Below are 27,698 nucleotides of genomic sequence, written 5' to 3' on the forward strand. Positions count from 1 at the left end.
TGTTAATGAATTTATGTTGAACATGTACTTTCCACATGTGCAGTGCCATGTTAGGTTCTGTGAGGTATATAAAAAGTTATGTGTGTGTGTGTGTATACACACACACACACACACACACACACACACACACACAAATACGCACATGCTCACACATCTACAAGGAGCATTGAGTTTAGCCAGTTCCTATACACAGCTTATATATGTGAAAGAAACTATAAATCAGGCCATAAGGTCATTAAAGATCATTTTATGGGAGCTCAGAAGACAGAAGAAATGACCCATGGGGGAGGGGGCGAAGCTGCTGGGCTGGTCTTGCAGCCTCTGCCCTCCGCTTTCTCCATTCAGTTCTTCATATCATTGACATACAATGGCGGGACGACGGGATTCCAAACACCCAGAACACCAATTTCAGCACATACCGCTTCTTTCAAACCTTTGAATGACTTTCTACCGCCAATTGCAGTGATTTCAAAGCTCCATTCAGAATGTTATACTCTCTCCATCACCATTCAGGGGTTTTCTTCTCTTTTTTGGAGCAGGGGGGCGGGGTGGGAGTGTCAGTGTGCTGAATCGTGACTTCCTCATGTTTTTTTCTGTGGTTTGGGTTCCAAGTGCATTTTCCTGTGGGGATGCCGTATATGTGAATATTTTCTTGTTTATGTTCGGGTTGTAGAGGCCTGTCTATGAGGGTGATCCTCACTTGCTTCTGTCTGGGGCCTCTGGGTTTCCGTCATGAGGGGAGTCAGGAATTAGGGTTTACAACCGGAGAGATCAAGGGCCCTGCACACAGGGCCTTTGTTCTAACTGGTATTTACTGATATCCTAACTCTACCAGGTTCAGGTTTGGGTAGGGAACTTAGCTCGCTGTCAAGGCTGTCGGGCCCATAACTTTGACTTAATATTATTAAGCCCCAACCCTCCCTGGCCAACTGACATAGCTTGAATTTTATTGATGCCCAGGAGTCTATATGGAGTCGCTTCTCTAAATCTATACGTCTGCTCATAATCTGGCCCCCGAGTGTTTTCTGTAATAGGGGCTGCTGTATCCAATTGCCTATTGGACACCTTCATTATGGCCGTTCTAGATTTAACGTGGTCAAAACAAGATTATTGATACATGTTAAACACACCCCAGGGCACACAGATGCACGACCACTTACTGTGTCTGTTGTGTGCTAATCAGCTTAATGGCTATTCTCTCATTTTGGCATAATTTACACGTATGTTCCTATGATAACTGCCTAGCACAGGATGCATGTGCACATAGAGCATGGCTGCCTTGGTTAGCTCTGATATGCTTTGCTTCAGATCATCCAGCAACCTTAAGGATTGCCAGAGGCTCTTTAGATAAGGAAAATCCCAACACTGAGCACCCCTTGCTTTATTACTGTGGTGGTTTGAATAAGAACGGCCTCATAGGCTCATATATTTGAATGCTTAGGGAATGACACTATTAGAAAGAATTAGGAGGTGTGGCCTTGCTGGAGGAAGTGTGTCACTGAGGTTTCAAAAGCCCAAGCCAGGCCCAGCGACTCTCTCTTCCCGCTGCCTGTGGATCCAGATGTAGAGCTCTCAGCTCCTTCTCCAGCACCATGTCTGCCTGCCTGATGCTATGCTTCCTGCCATGATAACAATAAACTAAACCTCTGAAACTGTAAGCCTGCCCCAATTAAATGTTTTCCTTTATAAGAGTTGCTGTGGTCATGGTGTTCCTTCACAGCCATAGAGCGCTGCCTAAGATAATTACTATGGCTTCCTGTTCCTTCTGGGTAGGATCTGATTCTGCTTTCCCTTTTCCCAGCGGAGAAGCAGTTTCTACCACCTTCCCTGCAGTCTGGAGTCTTAAACAGCATGGGTCACCGACTACTTGCATCAAGATCATCCTGGGTCCCTGTGAACAAGACTGTTTTCTTAGAGTCTCCCAAACCAAACTTTCTGGGGAGAGGGCCCAGAATTGCAACCTTTTTAAAGCAAGTTTCTTAGATTCTCCCTAAGTGCACTGTGGTTTGAGGCCCACTGCCCAAATCTCTTGGCTCCTTTGGTGTTTCATCTAAAATATTCATGGAAGAGACATTCCGGGGAGCCCAGGAGAGTGGGGCCTGGCTGCATTAGTCAGTCTCCTGTCACTTTAGCAAACACCTGAGCGAATCACTTACGGAGAGAAAAGGTTTATTTTGGCTCACGGTTTTGGAGTTTCGGTCCACAGATGATTGATGCTGTTGCTTTGGGGCTCTGGCGAGGAAATACATCAAGGCTGAAGTGCTTGGTAGGACAAAAACCACTTCTGTAATAGCCAGGGAACAGCAGAAGGAAGGGCTGGGGTCCCACAATTCCCTCTGTGACTGAAAGACCTCATACTAGGTCTTTTGTCCATTCCCTCTCAATGGAATCATCTGGGGACCAAGCCTTGACCACATGAGCCTTCGGGGACACTTATCCATACCACAGCACTGACTCACAGCTGCTCTTTACCATACTGAAGTTGCTATGTGAGCCCGAGGACCTTGTGTGGCCACATTCAGTGCCACATACGTCTTTCTGAACTGTGTGATTGGTCCCCACTTACACTTTCCAGATCTACAACCACAACCCAAAATTGTTTACACCAGAGAAGATCTTTTTCAAAATAATGATTTTTCTCAGTGATTTTTATCTTGTTGATCTAAGCATTAAATTCAGTACAGATTGATGTAATTTAGATATAATTATAGGTTGACCAGTGTCCAAGTGTGTCTTGAGACCTAAAGGATGCAAGAATTCATAGTGCCCAAATCAGGTTCTGGGAAGACTGGGATGAGCTAGTCACCCTAGTGTGTGAGTATGCTTTATAAATCAGCCTACAAACTAAAATTAAATGTATCATCAAATATTAGATTTAAAATTATATGTGGGTTGTAAAATAAGGGAAACCAGTTTAGAACAAAATGCATTTTTGAGTTAGTCAGATGTACGCTGAAGCGTTCAGTAGTTCATGGCAGCGAAGAATAAAAGTTGCTCTCTCCCTTTTATGAAGGTGTATGTAGTATTGGCCATGTTGTGTGGGCACCATTCTTGGCAAATTCCATTGCGTTTGGCATTAGTGGTAGGAACACACTTGGGGTACGGGCTGCTTATTTCAAGCCCCGAGAGTGGGATACTTTTTTAAAAGCTTTATTTATTTGTATTCTTTAAGAGCAAACATTCATTGAACAAAACTCTGGGGCTTGCGGTAACATTTCCATCCTGTGTATCATATTCTTTAAAAATTTTTTTTATTTATTTTTATTTTATGTGCATTGCTGTTTTTGCCTGTATGTTTGTCTGTGTGAGGGTGTCAAATCCTGGAGTGACAGACAGTTGTCAGCTGCTATGTGGGTGCTGGGAATTGAACCCGGGTCCTCTGGAAGAGCAGTCGGTGTTCTTAACCACTGAGCCATCTCCAGCCCCATATTCTTTTTTTGTATTCACCTTCAGTACCGTCCCTTCTCCCATCCTCCACGGTGTGCTTCCTCTTCCCAGATAGTTTTCTCTCTACTCTCTCTATAAAAGAAAAGCTTATATTCATACATGCAATGTTTGTCTTCCTGCATCTGGCTTATTTCACATCTCATGATGATCTCTCCTTCCCTCCATTTCCCTGCAAATGACTTCATTTAACTTTTTCTTCATGGCTGAGTAAAACTCCACTGTGCATTTTTTTTTTGCTTATTTCACAAATTTTTAATTTTTATTTTTAGGAGTTCATACACGGGCATTCCACATTTTATTTATTAAGTTACTGAGCATTGAGGCTGATTCTATAACTTTGGGAAGCTGTGATTATTGCGGCAATAAGCATGGATGTGCAGGTACCTCTGTGTATCTTGACTTAGATTCCTTCATCTATATTCCAGCAGTAGTATTCATTGGCTCATATGATAGGTGTGATGGCTAATCTTTGTTGTCAACTGGATACACCTGGAAAGAAGGAGCCTCCCTTGAAGAATTGCCTTAATCAGATTGACCTGTGGGCATGTCTGTGGGCACTTCCGTGATTGCTAATTTGATGTAGGAGAGTCATCCATAGGCAGGTGAGATTTGGATGTTTAAGAAAGGTCGTTGAATGTAAGCCTAGGAGCAAGCCAGGAAGCAGCATTCCTCCATGGTTCTGCCTCTGCTTCCGCTTGAGTTCCTTCTCTGTCTTCCCTAGTGACAGATTGTGACCTGGAAAGGTAAGGTAGGTACCCCCTCCCCCCCAGTTGCTTTTGGTCATGTGTTCATCACAGCATCAGAAGGCAAACTGGGATAGTAGACCTATTTTGATTCATCTATTGTTTAATTTTTGAGGAACCTCTATACTGACTTCCATAGTGGCTGTATAAGGGTTCCTTTCCCCTTACATTCCTGCCAGTAATTTTTAATTAAGAAATTTTTTATTCATTTTACATGCCAACCACAGATCCCCCTCTCTTCCCTCCTCCTACTCCCCCCCAGCCTTCCCCTCCCCCACCCCCACACCCCATTCCCTCCTCCGACAAGGTAAGGCCTCCCATGGGGAGTCCACAGAGCCTGGTACATTCAGTAGAGGCAGGTCCAAGTCCCTCCCCCTGCATCAAAGCTGTGGGAAGCGTCCCACCATAGGTAGTGGGTTCCAAAAAGCCAGCTCACGCACCAGGGATGGATCCTGATCCTATTGCCAGGGGCCCCCTTAAGCAGATCAAGCTACATAATCGTCTCCCTTATTCAGAGGCCTGCCTGAATTTTCTGTTGTTATTTTCTTGATGATCTGTTGTTCTGACTGACTTGAGTGAGATGGGATCCTAATGTAATTTTTTTCTTGCCTTTCCCAGATGGTAAGGATCATGAACCCTTTTCCATATATCCATTGTCTATTTGTGTTTCTTTTTTAAAAGACTGTTCATTTGCCCATTTATTGATCAAATCCTTTGATTTTTTTGATGTTTTGGTGTTTACCTTTTTGAGTATATATTCCAGATATTAATCCCTTGTTGAACGTAGAGCTGGTGAAGATGTCCTTTCCTGCTGCAAGTTGTCTCTGGGCTCCATTGTTTCCTTTTGTATGTAGAAGCTTTTTAATTACATGCACTCTCATTGTGGATTCTCGCTCTTATTTCCTGGGCATCTGTTTGGGAAAGTCCTCTCTTCTGGGAGACTTGTTTTATTCTGACCTAACTGTGGTTTAGCACTGTGCACGCTCCTTGGTCATGAGTGCACAGGGAGAGTATGCGGGTGTGGGGTGTGGGGGCGTCAAGTGCACAGGGGAGCACTGGGGGGGAGCACTCTGGGGGGAGCACTCTGGGGGGAGCACTCGGGGGGAGCACACGGGGAGAGTATGCGGGTGTGGGGTGTGTGGGGGGTCAAGTGCTCAGGGGAGCACTCTGGGGGGAGCACCCTGGGGGGAGCACCCTGGGGGAGCACTCTGGGGGGAGCACTCTGGGGGGAGCACTCTGGGGGGAGCACTCTGGGGGGAGCACTCTGGGGGGAAGCACACGGGGAGAGTGCTGTGTACTGGGTGGGAGAGGTGCCCTGCGCTCCGCCCTGGAAGCTGGCATCTCCTTTTCCCTCATCATCCTTCCAGTGGTCAGCATCGACACCAACCTTGCAGTACACTGCCTAATGTCTATAACACTTTTACGTTCCTATAAAACATTTCAGCTCCTTTAGGACAACAAGAGAAAAACCATTTAGGTAGGTTTAAAAAAAAAACATACCATGTGAATGTATGTGAATCTTTCTACTAATGATGGCATAAAATATACTTTTTTTTAAAAAAATATTTAGACATTTATCTAAAGATCAAAATTTTTTTTTTAGAGAAAAAGCCCTTGAAGCCAAGTGCTCAGGTTCTGTAAAAGTCATGATATGGCCCCATCCTCCAGGGTAGCCACTGTCAGCTACTGTGGTAGGGAGGAGAGAAAAGCCTTTGGGAGCAGACAGCTCTTGCTGTCTTTAGGACACAGCTGTGGGGACAAGATGTGGACCTTTGGGAGCAGAGCAATAACCCTGTGGGGACACAACGTGCAGCCCGCAGAGAAGAATCACCGCCATACCACGAGCATTGAGTAATACCGGGACACCAGCCAAGCCTTCCCCCCACACACGTGAGATCACACAGTATCTTACCTCTTACCTGACTTATTTTACTTAACATAATATCTTCCAGTTACTCACGCTTTGTGGCAAATGACATAATTAATTCTTTTTTTTTTTTAAATGGGTGACTAATATTCCACAAAATAAAGATGTTCCTTCTCTGATTCTCTGAGGTCCATACGCACCCCAGTGGATTCCATCCCTACCCTGGCTGTTCTGAAGAGCAGAATGGGAGCAACTTTCTAGCTATACCTTGGCTCTCCTGCCTCATCTTCCGGCTGGATGTATAGTTAATACAATCCAACAGCAGCTATCTTGGATTACAAAGAGAAGGCTCCTGCTGGGGCTGTCGGGAACCCAGGTTCCTTTTTATGTTTATAGTGAAGTGTCGCTCTGCGAAGGTGTTTAGCCTAGTCCTTACCTCACCCCTGCAGTCTGGGTTATGTGGTTTATTCATCTGCAACCCAGTTAGCTGGGAACCCGGGTTCCTGACCCTGTGGATCGAGCGATCGAGCCACTCAGTTGCTCTGGATTATTTATATTTGAATTCTTGTGGGAAAGGGATAAGCGATCACGTTGAAGGCACTGTTATTTTGACTTTTGTTATAGCAACTGGATGTTTTTCCTAAGTCAGGCAGCGGAGCCCTGCTTCTTGGTAGCCCTCTTCAGGTATTGATATGTGAACAGGTCCTCTGGCCTCACTCTTTAAAAGACTAAAGTGTCCAGGGTTTTTATGACGGTGGAGACAGGTTGGGTTTAATCTTGACTCCAGCCAGCCCCTGATGAGGCTGCTCCACCAGACAGGAAATATCTGTGAATGGGCAGGGCCAGTGGAGTGCTCCAGGCTACAGCTTCTTATAAGGCTTTAATGTGTAACCTTGACCTCATCATCAACCAAGTTCACCAGGCTCTGCCTGTCCCTCAGCATAGTTCTCGCCAGATCTGAGTTACCCTCTCCCGACAGGTATGGGACAAGGGAGGAGAACACGTGTCCCCTTGCTGTTCACAGGAACCTGCTCTTATTCTGGGAGCAAAACTATCCTTTACAGTCTTCCAGTGTACATCTGGGTTGTTCCTTTACATCTGTTTTTATTTCGTATCGTGTGTATGCGTGCGTGTCTGGGTGTGGGTAAGCGCGTATGAGTACGGGCATCAGTGGAGGCCGTGGAGCTGGAGTCACAGGTGGTTGTGAGCTGGGTGCTGGCCTGAACTCCGGTCCTCTGGAGGAGCAGTACCCAATCTCAGCCGTCGTCACCTCTCCAGCATCACTGCTGAAGAGTTCCTCTCAGTTTGTCCAGGGGCCCGGCCGGTGAAGCTTCTTAGAGTCTGATTTGGGAAGTGTTGTGTGTGCATGGAGAACAATGGGTAATTTGTGAAATCGAGGGAGAGATTGGGAGAGGGAGTGTGTGTGTGTGTGTGTGTGTGTGTGTGTGTGTGTGTGAATGTGTGTGTGCATGTGTGTGTGTGCATGTCCATATGGAGAACAATGGATAATTTGTGAAATGGAGAGAGAGATTGGAAGAGGGAGTGTGTGTATGTATCTGTGTGTGTGAATGTGTGTGCATGTGTGTGTGTGTGTGTGTGCACATGGAGAACAATGGATAATTTGTGAAATGGAGAGATAGGGAGAGATAGGGAGTGTGTGTGTGTGTGTGTGTGTGCGCGCGCGCGCGCGCGCGCATGCACCCACCAGTGGAGACAGCAGGTGAGCTGTGGAATGGACTGCAGTGGCAAGAACCTGCCATTTACTTCATGTCTTCCCTCTTTGTGACTAGTGCTTAGCCGACAATAACATTCAATTCTTGCAACCACCCTGAGAACTGGGAATCTTGCCTCTGTGAGCAAATACTTAGCAGAAGTAAGGTAAGGGTTTGATTTTGGCTCCTCGTTTTGTCATGGGGAAGGCATGGTGGCTGAAGTGGCTCTGTCCATCCCACAGACCCAGGAGCTTGCTAGAGTATACACTGGAAGCGGGGGGCCTAGCTAGAGCCTCAAAGATCTGTCCCTAGGGACATGTGTCAGCCAGCCAGGCCATGGGCTTCAAAGGTTCCACAACTTCCCAAAACAGCACAGCAGTCGGTGACCAAGAGTTCAAACACAGGGGCCTGTGGGGGGCACATGTGGCTGATAGTCTGTAAGTAGCATTCAGTGCATGCTGTCTGACTTCAGCGGACCTTTTCCACACAAAATAACTGCGCCCTTTGTTTTGTCTGTAAGAGATAATGGGAAAGTGGCAACTCTGTAAATATTTAGTTAAGCTGATAGGAAACTGGCCACTCAGGAAATGCGAGCAAAGGGATGGTCTTTGGGGACTGGTGTAGTTGAAGTTTCCCATCTGAACAGAGACGCTGGCGTCTGTTGTGCCGGACCTCAACCCTCCACACACTGAGCAAGGAGGAGCCGCTCTGCCACGCCATACTGGGAGAGGAACCAGATTTCAATTCAAGGAACCTTGGGAAAGTTTATTTCCTTGTTTTCTTTCTTTCTTTTTTCTATTTTTTCCCCGAGACAGGGTTTCTCTGTGTAGCTTTGGAACCTGCCCTGGATCTCTCTCTGTAGACCAGGCTGGCCTCGAACTCACAGAGATCCGCCTGCCTCTGCCTCCCGAGTGCTGGGGTTAAAGGCGTGCGCCACCACCACCCAGCTGGCTATTTCCTTGTTTTCTAACAGTTCTTTCAATAACAATACAGACTTTGAGATTAGTTCTAAGCTCCCTTTAATCTTCCCTCCTTCCCCTTCCTTCCTTCCTTCCTTCCTTCCTTCCTTCCTTCCTTCCTTCCTTCCTTCCTTCCTTCCTTCCTTCCTCCCTCCCTCCCTCCCTCCCTCCCTCCCTCCCTCCCTCCCTCCCTCCTTCCCTCCCTCCCTCCCTTCCCTTTCTCTCTCTCTCTCTCTCTCTCTCTCTCTCTCTCTCTCTCTCTCTCTCTCTCTCTCCCTTCCTCCTTCCTTCCTTTCTCTCTTTCTTCACTGTATAGCCCAAACTGGTCTTAAGCTCACAACTCACCCCCCCCCCCCATCTTAGCTTCCCAAGTTCTAGGGTTACAGGTGTGCACCTCCACACCTGGCCCCGAGATTGCCTTTTATCCTTTAAAAATCTTACTTCTGTAAAAGTTCTGTGTCACATACAAGCCTGGACTTCAGCATCTCTCTTTCCTTCTCCAGATTTTGCCCACTAACTTGTATGTGGACCAAGCCATGCGAAACAGGGCTCCTTTTGAGTCGCACTTACTTCTCAGTTAAAAATTAACAACCATCTGAGGCTAGCAATCAAACGTATTGCCTTCTTATCTTCTTCCCATAATTAACATGTGCAATATGATTGTGAGGAAACTGTATTTTTGTCTCTCCGCAGGCTTGTCCTTGAGTTTAACGGTGTGTACCCTGGGATCGCTGACAGCATTCCGCACATAGCCACTTCCTGTCCTGGACCCCACTCTTGGTGACGCTTTCCCCTTTCCCTACAGACCATGAATTGGCAGTGGACGATAAGGAGAAGTGTGGCTCCTCTCCCAGGGCTGCCTGCACCTCGTGCTCACGGTGCATTGTCCCAAGGAGGAGGCTGAGAACTCAGCCGAGGGTAGGATGTCACTGTTGGCCTCCCACTGCAGGAGAGAGAGATTCTAGCGTGTTCTAGAGATAGATTCTCTGCCTCTTCTTTCACTGTGAAGGACAGTTCTCACGACAGCAGTTCTTTTTGCTGGGCATTCTGCGGACAGTGTTCTTTTACTTCCGTTCGGCTGCCCTACCCTCACCAGCCAGCCCTTCCTGCTCACTCTCCAGATTCCAGAACAAGCTCTGGGGCGGCACAGTAAGAGCAGCCATCAACTATAAAACAACAACAACAACGGCAATTCCATGGCGGCGTAATTTACACACCTTAGAGTTCCCCATTTTTTGGAGTGCAGTGAATGAGCTAAGTGTGAAGTTATGTAGCGGTCATTAGAATTGCTGGGATGCTTCCTTACCCGGAAAGGTTCCGGACACCTATTCAGTCTCAACTCTCACCTCCAACCCCAGGCAAGCACTAGACTGCTCTCTCTCTCCACTGATCGGTTCTTTTTAGAAATAGGGAAATATAATGTTTGCTCATTTAATCCTAGCGTCTTTTATTTAGCGCGCATGCACACACACACAGACACACACACACACACACACACACACACACACAATGGACTACCTATTTATTATGCATAACAATGATATCTTTTTTGCTATGCTCAGTGTCCACTGGACAGATGCATCACATTTTGTCAGTGGACATTGGTGGAACTTCCAGTGTTCAGCCACAGTGGAGAATGCCACTCAGGACATGAGGACGTAATTGTTTGAGTCTCTGCCTTCACTCTCGTTGGGTAATAAGGAGCACTGGAATTATGAATCCTATGATGACTCTGTTTAGCGTTGGCCATCTACTGCTGGGCATGGGACCTGGCCTTAAGAGTGGTTCGTAGCTGGGCGGTGGTGGTGCACGCCTTTAACCCCAGCACTCAGGAGGTAGAAGCAGGCGGATCTCTGTGAGTTTGAGGCCAGCCTGGTCTACAAAGTGAGTTCCAGGAAAGGCACAAAGCTACACAGAGAAACCCTGTCTCCAAAAAAAAAAAAAAAAAAAAAAAAAAAAAAAAAAAAAAAAAGAAAGAAAGAAAGAAGAGTGGTTTGTGTATATAGTAAGACTGTTGGAGGGGGAAACTGATTTTTCCTTTGCAAGCAGTTATAGGTTGGAGACAGCTTCTGGGTTAGGGATGGGATAGGTGTCCACTTTTCTCGGTGCTGGGACCTACCCTATCTGGCTTAGAGCTGTGCAGGTCCTGTGAATGCTGCCACAGTCTCTCTGCATGTGTGTGTTTCTCTCTCTCTTCTTTTTTTCTTGGTCATTTTAGTGGTTGTGAACTATCTCCTCATTACAGCCTTGATCTGTATTTTTTTAATGATTAATCACAATGAACATTACTTCATATGCTTATGAGCCATTTTGAATATGTTCTTTAGAGAAATGTTCAGCCTGTTGCCTATTTAAACATCATTTTTCCTGTTGCTGAGTTTGGGGGCTCTTTATAGATTCTGAATATCAACCCATTATCAGATATACTACTTGCCAATATTTGCCTTCCATGAGATGTCTTTCCACTCTGATGGTGCCATTTGATACACAGAAGCTTGTAACTTAGATGAGATCTAACTTTTTATAGTTTTTTTTTTCCTTCCTGTGATTTTGGAATCATGTCCAAGAAAGTGCTTCGAGTCCAGTGTCATGAATACCTTCTCTTTTGTATTCTTAGAAGAAACTTACCGTTTTATTTGTTTTTTTTTTTAAGTGAGTTTGGTGTTATTTTTCAAATTTTTCATTTTTATTTTATTGTTATGTGTGTGGATGTTTTGCCTGTATACCATGTGCATGCCTTGTCCCTCTGGAGGCCGGACGAGGGTTCTGGATCCCATCTATAAGCAGAGTGATAGTTAGTGTTGAGAGGTGGGAATTGAACCCAGGCCCTCTGAAAAGCAGCCAGTGCTCTTAACTGCTGAGCTATCTCTCCGGCCCTTTTGTTCTGTTCTCCTATGGTTGATTGGTCTTTGGTCCCACGTTGGGATCATTTTGTATTTTGTATGAGATGAGGATCCAGTTCCCTCTTCTGCGTGTGGATGTTCACCACTGAATTGAAAAGACTCTTGAGTGGTTCTGGCGCACTTGTCAAAAGTATTTGAATACACGTATAAGATATGTGCATATGTGTCTATGTATTCACAGACACACACTAGCACACGCACATGCAGAGAAGAGGGTTTATTTCTCTCCATTTTCTCTCTGCTTATTTCTGGTTATTTTTACACTGTCAGCACTACACAATTTTGATCGCCAAAGTTTTGCAATATGCAATAAAACCTGCAAGTGTGAGAGCTCTAATTTTTTTTCCCAGAATGTTCTGGCTGTGTAGAATCCTTTGAGAGTCCATGTGGCATTTAAGATGATTTTTTTTTCTGTTTCTGAAAAAAAGACATCATTGGGGTTTTGCTGGAGATCGCATAGAGTCTATAGATTGCTTCATGTAGTATCGACAGCTTGAAAAATTGTCTTTTGGCTCATGAAAAAAGGACATCTTTCTATTTCTTTTTCTTTTGTCTTCTTTAATTTTTAAAGGATCTCTCTGTCTCTGTCTCTGTCTCTCTGTCTCTGTCTCTCTCTCTCTCTCTCTCTCTGTATAAGGTACATGTATGGTATTGCATGTGTGTAGAGGTCAGAGAGTCATCTTGGGTATCATTGTTTGAGACAAGGTCTCTCATTTGGTGCTGTATAGACCAAGCCAGGTGGTCTAGGAACTTCTGGGAATTCTCTCCTTTCCTCTCCCTGTCTTGCTGTATAAGGTCTGAGTTAGAGATGTGTTCACCTCTTCTGGCTTTCAGGAAGTGCCAGGGATCCCAACACAGGTCCCCTGCTTGCCCAGCCAGGGCTTGACCCACAGAGCCATCTTCTCAGCCCATTCTGAATTTCTGTTTCAAAGTATTCTGGTTAGTAAAGAATGCGGGATTTTTGTGTTAATATTTTAAGATATTAATTTCTCATCTGACATCTATTGCCACATTTCTATTCCCACTACTTTGTATGTACCTACTATGTGCATCTCTCCTCCCTGACTTGTGGAAGTTTCAGAGACCATCTTTCTAGTTTTCTGATATTTCACGATGCTATCCCCTGACAGAGCTCTCTTTTTATTCCTACTTTAGTCATATGCACTTGACTTCCCTTATCATCTAATTCTGAGAGGGTGTTTTTGTTTGTTTATTTTATTTTATTTTTGTTTTTTTCGAGACAGGGTTTCTCTGTGTAGTTTTGGTGCCTGTCCTGGATCTCACTCCGTACACTAGGCTGGCCTCGAACTCACAGAGATCCGCCTGGCTCTGCCTCCTGAGTGCTGGGATTAAAGGCATCCACCACTGCTGCCCAGCTGTTTGTTTTGTTTTGAGACAGGGTTTCACTATGTGGTGATTCTGAGAAATATAATTAAATTTGTGCGTGTGTGTGTGTGCGTGCGTGCGTGCGTGCGTGCGTGCGTGCGTGTGTGTGTGTGTGTGTGTGTGTTACTGGGGATTGAACCATGGGCCTTATGCATGCTAGGCAAGTTCTGTATCATCGAGCTATCTATCTCCAAGATCCAATCTTTCCATCACCAATTTTCATCTCAAATTTTCTCTTCACTTTTTAATACAATTCTGGATGTTGGCCTTTTGGATTTCACTGGATTTTAAATCATTTCTTCTTTCATCTTCTATAGCCACTAACTTCTAACTTATAGGAGATTTCCTCAACTTTTAATCTCCTTGAACAATGGTATTTAGCTACCAGTTTCAGTTTCTAATGTCACTTTCTTGCTTTTAATCTGGCACTTGAAGCAGCATTTTGTTTTTGTTACATGGTGAGAAATCATTTTTTTTCCTCCCTGAGAATATGATTACCCTGTCTGTTTTTCTTCCAAACACTTTTCCTTGTGTTTGTTTTTGATTATGTCTTCTGTGAAAAGCATTTCCTCACTGTCTGTCCCTGCTCGAGTGGAGGATGTTTGTGTGTGGGCTTCCCCAGGGAGCCCAGGTCGCCAGAGGCCCTTTCGTTTTGTCTCTCTCTTGCTGGCACGTGGGTGGGTCTTCTCCCTGGACTGGGGAAGTGCCATGAGGCCTCCAGTTCAGCTTTTGTTGATGTGTGTGGCAGAGTGCCCCAGATGCTGGCATTCCATGAACAGATGACAGGCCCTGGGTGACACCTGCATTTTGCTATGTGGGGTCAGTGTCCTCTTGGTCTCATTCCTGAAAGTTTATAAAGCCCTATCTTGAGTTCAGACTCTGTTGTATTTAATTTTTGTTTTTTTCTTTTTCTTTTTTCTTTCTTTCTTTCTTTTTTTTTTTTGGTTTTTTTGAGACAGGGTTTCTCTGTGTAGCTTTGCGCCTTTCCTGGAACTCACTCTATAGCCCAGGCTGGCCTCGAACTCACAGAGATTCGCCGGGCTCTGCTTCCCGAGTGCTGGGATTAAAGTCGTGTGCCACCACCACCCGCCCATTTTTGTTTTTTAAAAGACGATTTATTTGTGTGTGTGTGTGTTCCTCTATAGAGGCTTGGATCCCCTGGGGCTGGAGTGATTCAGGTGGCTGTGTGTCACCTGATGTGGTGTGGGTGTTGGGAATCAAACTTTGGTCCTCTGTAAGAGGTGGTAAGCACTCTCAACTGTAGAGCCATCTCCCCCCTCCCCCCCTACATCCCCCCCCTCCACCCTACCCCCAGAGAAAAGACTTCCAGTTTCCTTGAGCAGTGGGACTAGATGGACGCCCAGCTGCTTACACTGGGGAAGGTCCCTGGGAATCCATGTGGTCAGGACACAGACTTCCTGTCAGTTTTCTTTATTCTGCTCCTTCTCACAGCCCTGGGGTTGTTGTTTGGAAGTGTGTATATATAATGTGGTGTTGGCAGTCTCAAATCTCCCCCCACCACACACACACACACACACACACACACACACACACATTTTAATGTTTGGGTTGTGAGCCTAGCCTTGAATGGCTGAACCATCTCGCCAGCCCCTTTCCCCCGACCCACGTTTGGTGTTTAATATCTGATGGCACAAGTCCTTCCTAATTATTCTTCTATAATTTTTATATGAACTTAAAAATTTTTAAGGTACTTCATATTCTATAAAGAACAGTATAGATTTATACATATTTTATAATAAGTTAACTTAGTTTTTCAAATCACCTTATTGGGATTTTAAATTGGGTTTGTATTCTTTCTGTTAGTCCCAGTGCCCAGCCATGGGCTTGGATCATGCTAGGCTTTCAAGAAACAAACAAACATTTCTAAACATGTCACCTCAAACACATCTGCTAAATGGGAATAATGCTTTCTATATCACATGGTCCTGGCTAGCCTGTGCACGGGTCACACACCAACTGGTAGCAGAACAGAAGGATTTGACTCTTTTTTTTTTTTTTTTTTTTTTTTTTTTTTTTTTTTTGAGACAGGGTCTCCATATCTATCCCAGGCTGGCCTCGAACTCCCCAGTCTCAGCATGCCCAGTACTGTGATCACAGTCTTGCCGCACCACGCCTAGCTGTTAGCTAGGACTTGTTAATATCTCGCTTGCATCTGTGAAGTGACTCTTGCCAGCTCTGCACAGTCCAGGCCGAAGGCCAAGGCAGGGCCAATGGAAGATGTTAAAGCTACGAGGTCAGAGTGCGTTCCAAAGACTGAGTCCATCCTCTGGAACTGGAATGAGCTTCCCTGGTGGGACAGCAGGCCAGGCTTCTAATGCAGCCTGATGGGCATGTGTGTGTTGGGGCAGCGGGATGCTATCCAGCTTATTTCTGCTTCAGGAGGGACTGCTGTTGAGGGGCAGGGGTGTAGCAGGAGGCCGCTCTATCTGCGTGGACGGATCCACATGGAGTTTCGGTAATAAAGTTTATTAGTGTCCCTGATTTAATGTGACATGTTTCCAGGGCAAATTACTCTGAGATCATAGCGTTCATAAAATATGACAGAAATCTTTTAAGTGTGAGCATAAGTTCTGAATTAATGTAATAACCCAATCTGGAAAAAGCCTAGTGGCTCCAAGATTATGCACAGGACTCCTCCATCTCCCCTCCATCGGCCCCCATTCCTGGGCCTCTCTTGAAAAGTCCTTCTTCTAATCTCTAGCCATCCAGCCTCTAGCTGCGATCCAGACTTGGCCTTTATTCTAGCAGGCTTGGGCCAGGATGTGTTAAAGTCTATCGCCTGGGGACCTGTGAGCAAGCCTGATTTTAGTCCTCACTGTTCCTGGCTCCGAGGCATCGGGTAAGGCTGATCGATAGGCCCAGGCCACAGTTTTCCTTCCTCTAATGGACTGGGAGGCAAGCGGGAGTGCGGTAGCCACGATCCCGGAGGCTGGGGTTGTCCAGCTGCCCCTCTGCATTCTTCCAGGTGAGGAAGCAGAGGAGCAGGACAAGGGTCTCAACTATAGGATGCAGCTGACATGACAGTGTGAACCCTAGGTTGGGGTTCTAATTTACGCTGTGGTGGTAGAGATGGAATCAGCAATCGCAACAAAACCCCACAAAATTCCATAAAGACAGGAATTAGAAATAGAGAACAGCTGAGCATTTGGGCTTAACCAGGATGACATTTGGTACTTCTATCAGGGGGTAGCCTGTGGCCACCACACACCAAAGAAACACATCACCTGCCTTCCTCCCCCTCAGGTAGTCTGGGATTAACTCCTTCCTCACTCACTGACCTGCCTCTTTGGAAATTCTGGAAATCTGGGTCTTTAGTATCGGCTACAGGGTCCCTCTAGATTCGGCCTGCCAGGAAGGCTGGGACACAGGAGCAAAGGAACCTTCTAGTCCTCTGGTTTGATGCTCAGTTCCACATCCAAGCAGAGGTGATGGCGGCAACCTGGGTTATATGCTAAGACTTATGGAGTGGGCAGCTTCTGGCACCAACCCAGGAAGATGTGTTCAGGTGGGTTAGCATCCCAGAGATTGTGCTACTAGGTGAGAGATACGGTGTCCCCACAGCCCTCAGTTCTCCCAAGGAGCACTGTTGTGGTTTGATTTTGCCATAAAATACTGACCAAGAACAACTGGAGGAAGGAGAGGGTTGATCTGGTTTGCACTTCCGGGTCACATTGCAGTTGGGAGAAGTCAGGGCGGAAACTCAAGCAAGAACTGAAGCAGAGACCGTGGAGGGATTTTGCTTGCAGCACATGCTTAGCTGATTTTCTTAATACAGCCCAGGACTACCTACCAAGGGGATGGTGCTGCCCATAGTGGGCTAGAGCCTCCTACATGACTTAACAGTCAAGAGAATCTCCCACAGACGTGCCCACAGGGCAATCTAACGTGGGTAATTTCTCAATTGAGATTCCTTTCTCAGGTGGCTCTGGAGTCCAGACAGTGTCAAATTGATAAAACTGACGAGGAAAGGTACCATGGATGGCAAACATTCCATCAATGAGAATTCAAGGTAGGATGTCACAACAGACCTCACATCATTCTCTTCGAGGGCAGTGGTTCTCAACCTTCCGATTGCTGTGACCTCCTAACACAGTTAGTTCCTCATGCTGTGGTGACCCCCAACCATACAACTGTTCTCATTGCTACTTCATAACTTTAATTTTGCTACTGTTATGAATCGTAATGTAAATATCAGATGTGCAGATGGTCTTAGGTGACCCCCCCCAAGGGGTTGTGACCCATGGGTTGAGAACTGCTGTTTTAGGGAGAAGCCCAGAGAATGGCGGCAGTCACGTTCACCCCTTCCTCCCTCCCCTCCCCCTCTCTTCTCTCCCCTATCTCCCCTCATCTCTCCCTTTCCTTCTCTCTTCCTCTCCTCTCTCCTGATTTCCAGCTCTTCCCTCTTCTCTATTCCTTGCTTCCTTTTTGAGACAGGGTCTTGTTGTTAGCTCAGGTTAGCCTCAAGCTCACCATCCTCCTGCCTAGAGAGCCCCGGGGTCACAGGTGTGCCACCACACCAGACTGTGTTCCTGTTTGTCATCCTCCTTGAGGACTTTTGATGAGCAGGCTTAGGGAGACACCTACACACAAAGCCTCCAGCTGCTGCCAAGGTCGCCGAGCTCAGCAGTTGTGTATCAGATGGAGGACTCTCACCAGCAGGTTAGAAGCCACGGGAATTTCATAAGCCACCCTTGCTCTGGGTCAAAGGTTAGCTGACCCTGGAAAAACAACCACCTAACCCTTCCCTTATGACCCCAGGGTAGAGAAGGAAGGGAAGATAATGTTCTTAGCTTCTTGGAAATTTTCACTGTCATTCACTGAGCTGTTCATGACCCTGTGATGCAATCTCCTCTTAACAGTGAGCCTTACTATTTAGGGCTGGACTCCTCCTCATCCTTGAAGCAGAATCCACAGACCCAGGGATTTTACTTATTATTTATCTGTTTTTGAGACAAAGCTTCATGGCCTAGACTGGTCTTGAACTTGTTATGTTGCCGAGGACTTTTGGACTTCTGATCCTCCTGCCTCTGCCTACCAATTGCTGGGATTACAGCAGGTGTGCACTATAATGTTGAGGATTGAACCCAGGACCTTGACATGCTAGGTAGGCACTGTACCAATTGGGCTGTATCCCCACTCCTTTTTTATTTTTGAAACAAGGTTTCTATGAAGCCTAGGTGGTCCATGAACTTCTGATCCTTCTGCTTTAACCTCCCTAGTGCTGGAATTACAGGTGTGTACCACCATATGTAATGAGTCTTTTCCTGTTCCTGACAGCCAGCTCCCAAATAATGACATGAAGACTTCTTATTAATTAATGAAAGGTTGGCCTATAGCTTAGGCTTGTCCCACTAGCCCTTATAGCTTAAATGAACCCATATTTTTATTGATCTATATTCTACCACTTGACTTTTATCTCTCTCCCATTCTGTGTGTCTGACTCATCCCTCATCTCCTGCATGCCTCAATTATCTCCTTTTCCTCTCTCTGCCCACCTATCTCTCCTGCCTAGCTATTGGTCACCCAGCTTTTTATTACACCAATCACAGCAACATATCTTCACACAGTGTACAAATATTCCACAACAACCATGCCTGGCTTGCAATATGGGGAAATGTTGGGTAGACCGTCGGGTGGGGACAGGTAACAAACCACTGCATTCCAACAGCACTGGATCCCATTGTCTTAGCGTCACAGCCAAGCTGGGCTCCTGCTTGGATGGCTCCAGGTCTGCCTTCTCATTAGATCTTTCCCATCGTGAACAGGCAACACCATCTCCTTTTATGTTTATGCGTTAGGACAGGCACTTGACACTCAGTGATATGTCGAGTCCAGTCTTTGTGTGCTGCCTTGCTTTGTTCTTATGTCTAGAAAGTCTTGTCTGGCCTCCCAGTCTGCAAATGCTGACCCTGCTCCAGGCTGACAGTATGGGGGATGAGTGTCTCAGTGAGTTCGTGTCTGTGTAAACAAGGGATCATCAGAGTCTGTGGTGGAGTGAGGCTTCGGGTTGGGGTGAGACAGGCTTCCTGACAATGTAGTTCTCTTAAGCCGGCAGGGTCTGCAGAGCTGGGGCTCCAGGGCATGCTGTCTTGTGGTGTCCTATGCCTACCTTTGCCTTGCACACGGAGGTAAGTGTACCGCCCAACACCTGCTCTAGAGCCTCTGGCCTGTTTTATGTCTGTGCGCCCCTCATGCTGCCACACCAGCAAACCATTTCTTTGGATCTAATACCCAAATCCTTAACAAATTATCTCTAATGTTATCTTCTGCAGGAAGGTAGGCCTGCACCTCAGTGGGATGTCTGCTTTCCTCGCAGAGCCTCATGGGCCTCTTATTCATATTTCTTGAAGAGCATTCCAGCAGTAACTTGATGCCTTAGCTTTTCTTCTGTGACCTCGACAAAGAGTCAGGTCTGCTGTCCAGCATGGACTTCAGTTGTCCATGAATGATGGTGTCAGCAGGCCTGAACTCCCTCTGGAGGTCCAAAGGGAGAAGCCATGCTGCTGTTGCATGCTGTTGTGGGATATTTTACACCGTGTGAAGATGTATTGCTGTGATTGAAGCAATAAAGAGCTGAATGTCCAATAACTAGGCAGGAGAGGGTAGGCGGGATGTCCAGCAGAGAGAGAGAGGAAGCCAGAGGGAGGAAGCTAGATATTTGGGAGATGCCAAGGGGACGTGGGACGAAGAACATACAGGACAGAGGAAAGGTAACCGAGCCACCCTGGTCCGATTTGTAGCTGGAGTTGTACCTGCTCTGTCTTTGGAGGTCATCTGCTGCTCCAGCGCCTACCTCAGTGTCAGACCCACAGTGGGCAACCAGCAATGGTTGAAGATGGTCAATTCACATTAGGCATGCTTCCTGGACAGGGATGAAGCAATACTTTGGATCTGCTCAGTGTGGACTTTTCACTGTCCAGTGTTGTTCTGGAAAGTGATGAAGTCATGCGCTCTGTTCCCAACCATGTGCTTTCTTTCCTGAAGGTTGGAAGGCAGAGGGCCAGCGTGTCAACACCTCCGAGTCACACCATATAATTCAGAGCCTCTTTTGACTCTCAGGCTGATGTCAACATTTCCCTACCTTGCTGAGAGGCCCATGTGATGACTATACATTAATTTACATTTGCTTGCGTTCCAATAATGAATTCCAGATCAGAGCTGGACCAACGTGGAGGCAGAAGCTGATGTTTCCTGGAGGATAGGAACAAAGAAACAAGCAATCAAAGGAAACAAGGCAAAGCCCTTCCTGGCCTAGGGAGATGGCTTTTCAGATGAAAATGCTTGGCCCACGAGGCCCATGGCCTGGGCTCTGATCTCTGGAATCCAAGTAAAAGCCAGATGCGAGGGCACATGCCTGTAATCCCAGCATTCCTAGGGTGAAATGAGAGGCAGAAAGAGGAGAATAGCTTGAAAGCTTACAGGCCAGCTAGCTTGGAACAAGAAGCGCAGCAGCAGACAAGAGAGACCCTGCCTCAAACAAGGATGAAGGCAGGAACTGATACCCGAGGTTGTTCTGACCTCCATACACGTGCCGTGGCACATGTGTACGCTCACACAGAAACACACAGACACACACAGACACACACATACACATAGATACACACAGGCAGACAGACACATACACACAGACACAGACACTCAACACACAGACACACACACACATACACACAGACACAGACAGACACAGACACACACATATACACATAGACACACACAGACACAGACAGACACAGACACACACATATACACATAGACACACACAGACACATACAGACAGACATACACACACAGACACATACACACAGACACAGACAGACACAGACACACATACACATACACACAGACACTCAACATACACACACTCAGACACAGACACTCAACACACACACACACACATACACATACACACAGACACAGACACAGACACATACACACAGACACTCAACATACACACACACACACACACACACAGACACAGACACTCAACACACACACATACACATACACACAGACACAGACACAGACATACACACAGACACTCAACATACACACACACACACACACACACACACAGACACACAGACACAGACACTCAACACACACACATTTAAGGTGTTTGAGAAACCCTTCCTGTATCTGGGAGACTGTATATGTGTTCAGGATTCTCCTTGAGGGATAGTTCTATCATCTCATAGGTAAGGGGCCCCCACACCTGAGTAGACCCTTCCTCTATCTCCACAGGGGTGATAATATGCAGACATGGTGCTAGAAACCCTTGCTTCAGGGCCATCTCTCCTCAAGGTTGAAGTTACTTCCCAGGAAGAGATGGCCATATGATTTCTGCAGAGTTGAATTTTGAGGCTCAAGGCAATGGTCACAGGTCGCGTGTGTGGGCATTGTTGCTGAGATCCTCCCTCTGGCAAAGGGGGTCACATTTCCATGCTGTAACTTCTCGGCCTGTGAACTGGGTGTGGAAGTGGCTGACAGGAAAAATGGAGTTTTGAAGCATTCTGAGAAGTGCTGCCTCCCACTCCCACCCCTGTCTGGTTCTCCAGCATTTTGTCCTTAGAGCTGTCCATCCTTGGACACTGCCCATGTGACCTTGTCTGTTCCGCCCTGATTCTCCTCCTGCCCTCTGCAGGTTGTGAAACTTCTTCCTCTAGTTTACAGTAGTTCCCTCTTCTCTGTGGGACTGTTTTCCCAAGACACCCCAAAGATGCCCAAAACCTCCTATAATATCTAATTCTAGATAAAAGCCCTACAATACCACAGCGATTGAGATGATAACTGAGACAGATATTTATTAAGTAACTAATAGGTGGGTAGCATATACAGTGTGGATGCGCTGAATTTATGAATGACTCATGTCCTGGAAGAATGGAGTAAGATTTCAGAATTCTGACAGAACACTGTTCAGAATTATTTGAATTTAAAACTTATGAATTCTTTATTTTCTGGAATTTTCAATGTAATATTTTTAGACTGCAGTTGAATGTAGGTAATAAATTATAAAAGGGACAACCTCAGATGGTTGCTTCTATCCTAAAACTGTGAGTTCCTGGGCTCTGGGGCATTTTTAGTTCAATGTCTAACACAGTGTTCATGCCAAGCAGGGCCAATGGATAGATGAGTGAAAGTATTAATAAAAATACCTACTGCCATTCATCATTCACGCTCTACCTCACATTTTCTGTCCTCTTGCCTAATATTTTCCAGACTAGTGATCTTTCAATATTACCATTTATTTGTTTATTTATTTAGTTTTTTTCGAGACAGGGTTTCCTCGTGTTGTTTTGGTGCCTGTCCTGGATCTTGATCTGTAGATCCAGGCTGGCCTTGAACTCACAGAGATCTGTCTGGCTCTGCCTCCCAAGTGCTGGGATTAAAGGCATGCACCACTGCCACCTGGCTAATATTACCAGTTATTAACAAACATTTACAGAGTGTCTATTTCACAGTACTGGGAGCTATGAATAAATATTCCTAGATTTCTGTCCTCGAGAAACTTGGGTAGAATTGAGAATACAGGTAGACCAATCAAGAATTAAGTGAGATGGGTGCTGTAATAGAGACATAACCACAGAAAATAAGAGCTGCCATTGATAGCTTTTCCATTTTTTTAAAATTTGTTTTATTTGAATATCTGTATCAATTCTTTGATAATTCCATATAATGTATTTTGGTCACATGCATCCCCAATTCCTCCCAGATTGCCACTTTCCAGACTCACCCAACCTTGTGTACTCTTTTTTTTTTCTTTTTTTGAAAACTGTTTGAGTCTAGTTCACGCTGCTCGTATATTCTTGAGTGTGTGGCCTTCACTGTAGTCACCCACCCTTAAAGAAAGATGGTGTCCCCTTTCCTAGCAACTATCAGTTGCCAATAGGTCCTTAGCTAGGAGTAGGACTTGTTTGGTGCTCACTTCTCCTTCCTGTGCTGGGATTTGGTCTGGCTCAGCTTGTACAGGTCTGGTGCATGTTGTCACAGCTACTGAGTTCACATTCGCAGCTTCCCTGTTGTGTCCAGAGACATGCTTTGCTGTAGGTTTCCATCACACGTGGCTCTTACACTCTTTCTGCCCCCTCTTCCTTGATGAGCTCTCGGTCTTGGATAGATGCAGTGTGCTATCAGGGTCTCATCCAGGCTGAGCATTCTGTAGTCTTTCATTCTCTAGCTTGTCTCTGTGTTAATTAATATCTACTGCAAAAAAATAAGCTTCTCTGATGAGGGTTGAGAGGCACACTCATCTACGGCATATCTGTAAGTCACTAGGCATTGGTTTAATACTATGTCCACTTAGCAGAATAATAAATAAATGTACTAGTTTCTTCCCTAGGGCCTAGGCTGTGTCTAACAAGTTTTTTTTTTTTTTTTGACATTTTTAGGAAAGGTTTTATTATTTTGGTGTCAAAATTAACTTTTGATGGTGCTGAATGTAAGAAGCCTTATTTTTGGGATGTCACGGATTAAACATTTCTCCTAAATTAGAAAAAAAATGTGTCTATTGTGGATATTCAGAGAAACGTCACAGTTTCAAGGAAGAAATACAATGATTAACCAGTGTTCAGAGATAACAGTTATCAACCCAATGTGTATCCTTCTAGCCTTTTGATCATTCCTACCTGATCTCTACCCACCTCTCAAAAACAAACACAAACAAACAAACGACAGCGAAGAGCTTCTGCATGGAGTCACACACCTGTAATTCCAGCACTCGGGAGGTTGAGGCAGGAGGATTACCAGTTCAAGGCCAGTTTGGGCTACATGGCAAGATCTTGTCTTAAATAGAAACTAGTTCAGAACCATGAATCTTCATCCTTATTTTCCGTCTTTTATTCCAATCACTTTCTTCTCTCATAAATGTTATGAAAAGCGTGGTTATCAAAGGCTGAGGACATGACTGTCAGAAATAAAGTAAAAACTAGTTCTATCACTTTAGATTTAAGCTGGTCTTGAATTTAAATAAAATATTTAGTGGAGAAACATTTGTGTGAAATCCTGTGTATATAGCCCATGTTTCCCCTTTGGAGCAGCCATCTTTTCTATTGATTTTACAAAAGCCCCCTTATACATTAAGAACATCCAAGCTTTGACTTATTTATTAAAAATACATGACCAGGCTTTACCTTTTCATTTCTAGCTTTTTAAAGCTAGAACATGTCTTTGTGGACTTTTAATGTACAGCTTTTATCTCAGAAGCAAGGAGGCCAAGGTAAAAATAGTTAAGTATCTCCAAACTGTGTACAGAGTTGGCGGTAGACAGGGACCTCGGTGCTTAGTGTTTGGAAGTCACACCGTTTCCTCCGGGAGCCTATGGCACGTGGCAGGCTTCTGTTCTACTCTCTCCTGGTGTCCATAGGTAGCTTTGCCATCCTGTATGGAAGATAGGGCTCACCTCCTGCCTTGTGACTACTGCAACCATGCCCAGTTTTAGGCTCACCGAGTATCACTCACAAGGAACCTGATAGTTTCCTTAATACATGCACATTGGCTAGAACACTGGCTTTTAAAAGTATTTCTTTTTTAAGATTATGTATTTTATTTTTATTGGTATGTCTCTGCCTGCAAGTGTAGATGCGCATGTCTGGTGCCCATGGAGGTCAGATCCCCTGGAACTGAGTTATAGATGGTTGTGAGCTACTGTGTGTGTGTGTGTGTGTGTGTGTGTGTGTGTGTGTGTGTGTGTGTGTGTGTGTTGGAATCTGAACCTGTATCTTCAGCAAGAGTAACACCTGTCCTTAACCACTGAGCCATCTCTTCAACCCTCAGTATACTGGGTTTTAAAGAGTCACCAACAATGACTATGGTGACTTGAATCTTGGAAGTCCCCAAAGGGCCTCTGTGACAGACTTAGCCCACAGATGGGGAGGTGGTGGAATCCTGAAGGGGCGACACCTCGTGGGAGGTCTGTAGGTCATTGGAATTGTGCCCTTCTCTCTTTGGCTTTCCTGGTCCCTAGGAGTGACCAGTTTTGCTGTCACACCTCCTGCCGTGACATCCTACCTTCCCCAGGGAATGTGACCAGTGTGGACTAGAACCTCTAAAATTGTGAGCCAAAATATCTCTGTTTATACGATTATTGTTTCAGGCGTTTTCTATCGTAGCAGAAAGCTGACTAACGCAATGGTAATGCAAATATTTCACTTGATAATTGACTCAAACCCATGGAGAAGGCAAGGTTGACATCACCACACCTACTGTACAGATGAGGAAGCGAGTGAGGAGGAAAGAATTCTGGGGTAGGGGCGGGGGTTGTTCAGTAGCTCACTTCCAGACCATAGCAGTGCTGGACTTTCGTCAAGCTCTTGGTATCAAACTCCCTTTGATTTCCTGCCATGCTGTGCCCTTCCTCCAGACTCGCTCACTTCCCGGGTAGTTCTCTTTGGGTGCCGGATGGGTTGAAGAGGTAGACAGAGAAGGTTCACACAGGGGCCGGGATCATAGGGCTGCTTTTGAGCTGGGCTTCCTGGTGGGAAAATCAGTGGTTCACAAAGAGGAGCCAAGCTTCTCAAATGAGGACACATCAAGTAGAATTTGTCCTAGCATTGGCTTTCCCCTCAACGTTTTTTAAACAACAACAACGACAACAAATGGAGTGAAATGCGCATAGCACAAACTCAAACCTGCTGTGGAATAATCCTTCTCTACACTGTGAGTCTGTATTCCTCTCCTTGGTTAATAAAGAAGCTGACTGGCCAGTAGCTGAACAGGATAAGGTTGGGCAGGAGAGTCACACACAAGCCTCTTATTTTCATTATTTATTTGTGTGTGTGTGTGTGTGTGTGTGTGTGTGTGTGTGTGTGTATGTGTGTGTGTGTGCCTGCAGAGGTCAGAAGAGGACGTTGGATCTTCTGACACTGGAGTTACAAGTAGCGACTGTGAACTGCCTGCCTGCCAGAAGTGGGCATTAGGAACCAAGGGGGTCCTCTGGAAAAGCAAGAGGTGTTTTTACTGCTGAGCTATCTCTCTAGACCCCATTCAAGCCTTTGGAAGTAAAGAATTCACCAGCACTTATCCAGAGCTCCAAAATATTTTTATTACTCCATTCACTCACCAAATATGACCCCAGAGAGTCAAGCAGTGTTCTTCCTCTTAGGCCCTGGAAATCAGCCATTTGCTTTCTCTGTGAATTGACCTAATCTGGATATTTCGCAGATACAGAACCATACACTGTGTGACCTTTAGTGCCTGATTTTTTGTTTGTTTTGTTTTTTGTTTTTGCTCAGCACTGCGTTTTCAAGGTTTATCCATGTGTAAGTACATATGGGTTCTTTATTCCTTTTGAGCCTAAATAATATTCCTATGCCCAATCTATTTGTCTATCTATTGGTAGACATTTGGGTTGCTTCTACTGGGCCCAGATTTTGAGGGCACGAGCTTTTGGAGACTAGATTTCCTCAAATCAATTAAATCACCCTCAAATCAACTCTTTTAAAATTCCCGTCCCAATCTCTTTCTGAAAACGCTTTTCTCTAGGTGTGTTAGTCCGTGATGAGTGACTGTAACAAAATACCTAAAGCTATCAACTTAAGAACAGGAAAGGTTTGTTTTGGCTCCTGGTTTCGGAAGTCTCAATCCATGGATGGCTCTGTTGTTCTGGGCTGGTAGGAAGCAATACAAAGTCGTGGAAATATGGCGGATGCGGATAATTATGGTAGCTGTGAAGACTGAGACAGGAAAGGGATGGGGCCCAAAAATCTTCAAGAGCACACCTCAATTACCTAACTTCCTCCTACTCTGCCTATGCCTCACCTCCAGAGGTTCCATGACGGACAGGAGACCAAGCCTTCAGCCCATGGATTTTTGAGGTCACTCATCCAAACAGCAGCATGTGAAATGGAAGGACCCACCCTGGCTGTTGAAGTGGGGTCTCGATGGAAGCTCAAGCTGGGATAAGTGCACATAAGCAGTTTCCTCTTAGGGAATTTCCAGAGCCCTGGTAGTTGGCAGTAGTGACAATGGGGACCGTGGGCTCCAGTTTGATCCAGGGCAGCTCTTCTGGGTCCCCAGGGCAGAAGCAGCCAGCCATCATCATCATCATCATTCTCCTCCACTTCATTAACAACTTCAATTAGCCCAAGAGCTTGAGATGCCTCGTCAGCTGCCTGGATCCACAGCGAAATTAAGCCATCACATTTATGAACTGCCCAGTGAGATCTGAGAGGAACTTTGCATATTTTACATTTAATAACTTGCCTCTCTTTTTATTTATAATGTTAATAATGATGGGGGTGCTCGGGGAAAGCACAGGAGGAAGAGAGGGAGAGTCTGACTTCCAGGCAGAGAGGGGGCAGGATGCTTGACAAAGGCTGAACTGCCCCTGTCCTTGTTGGAATCTGTCCCCTACCCAATAGCCCATCAGTAATGAAGTGGACAGACTTTCCATCACTCTGGAGACTGCTTTCTACAGAGGACACAGGACCAGGATGCTAGAAGCACCTCCTGTGTGCTCTCAAGACGCTTTCTATCTATGGCTCCATGCAGTTGTTGGGGTTCAGGGAAACTTGTTTGCCTTTAGAGGGCTCCCATCCCACCCCACTGCCGTATTAGCAACTCCTATTGCTGATTTGCGGCGTCAGACTGGGTGACAGAAAAGAGCTTTGCCCTAGGAAGTATTTATTTCCGATGTGCTTGGGGTGTGTGTTTTGCTTGGAGAGCCC

At 45.7% G+C, this 27,698-nt stretch overlaps 1 long non-coding RNA gene across 1 annotated transcript; it reads left to right on the forward strand.

The window, feature by feature from the left end:
* The first annotated feature begins 17,953 nt into the window (after window positions 1-17,953).
* Window positions 17,954-20,958, forward strand: LOC121823554 (uncharacterized). Its single transcript, XR_006065080.2, has 3 exons — window positions 17,954-18,142; window positions 19,087-19,166; window positions 20,023-20,958. It is a non-coding gene; the product is annotated as an uncharacterized LOC121823554 (long non-coding RNA).
* The last annotated feature ends 6,740 nt before the right edge of the window (window positions 20,959-27,698 follow it).

This window comes from Peromyscus maniculatus, chromosome 17 (assembly GCF_049852395.1).
Source record: "Peromyscus maniculatus bairdii isolate BWxNUB_F1_BW_parent chromosome 17, HU_Pman_BW_mat_3.1, whole genome shotgun sequence".
NCBI lineage: Eukaryota > Metazoa > Chordata > Mammalia > Rodentia > Cricetidae > Peromyscus > Peromyscus maniculatus.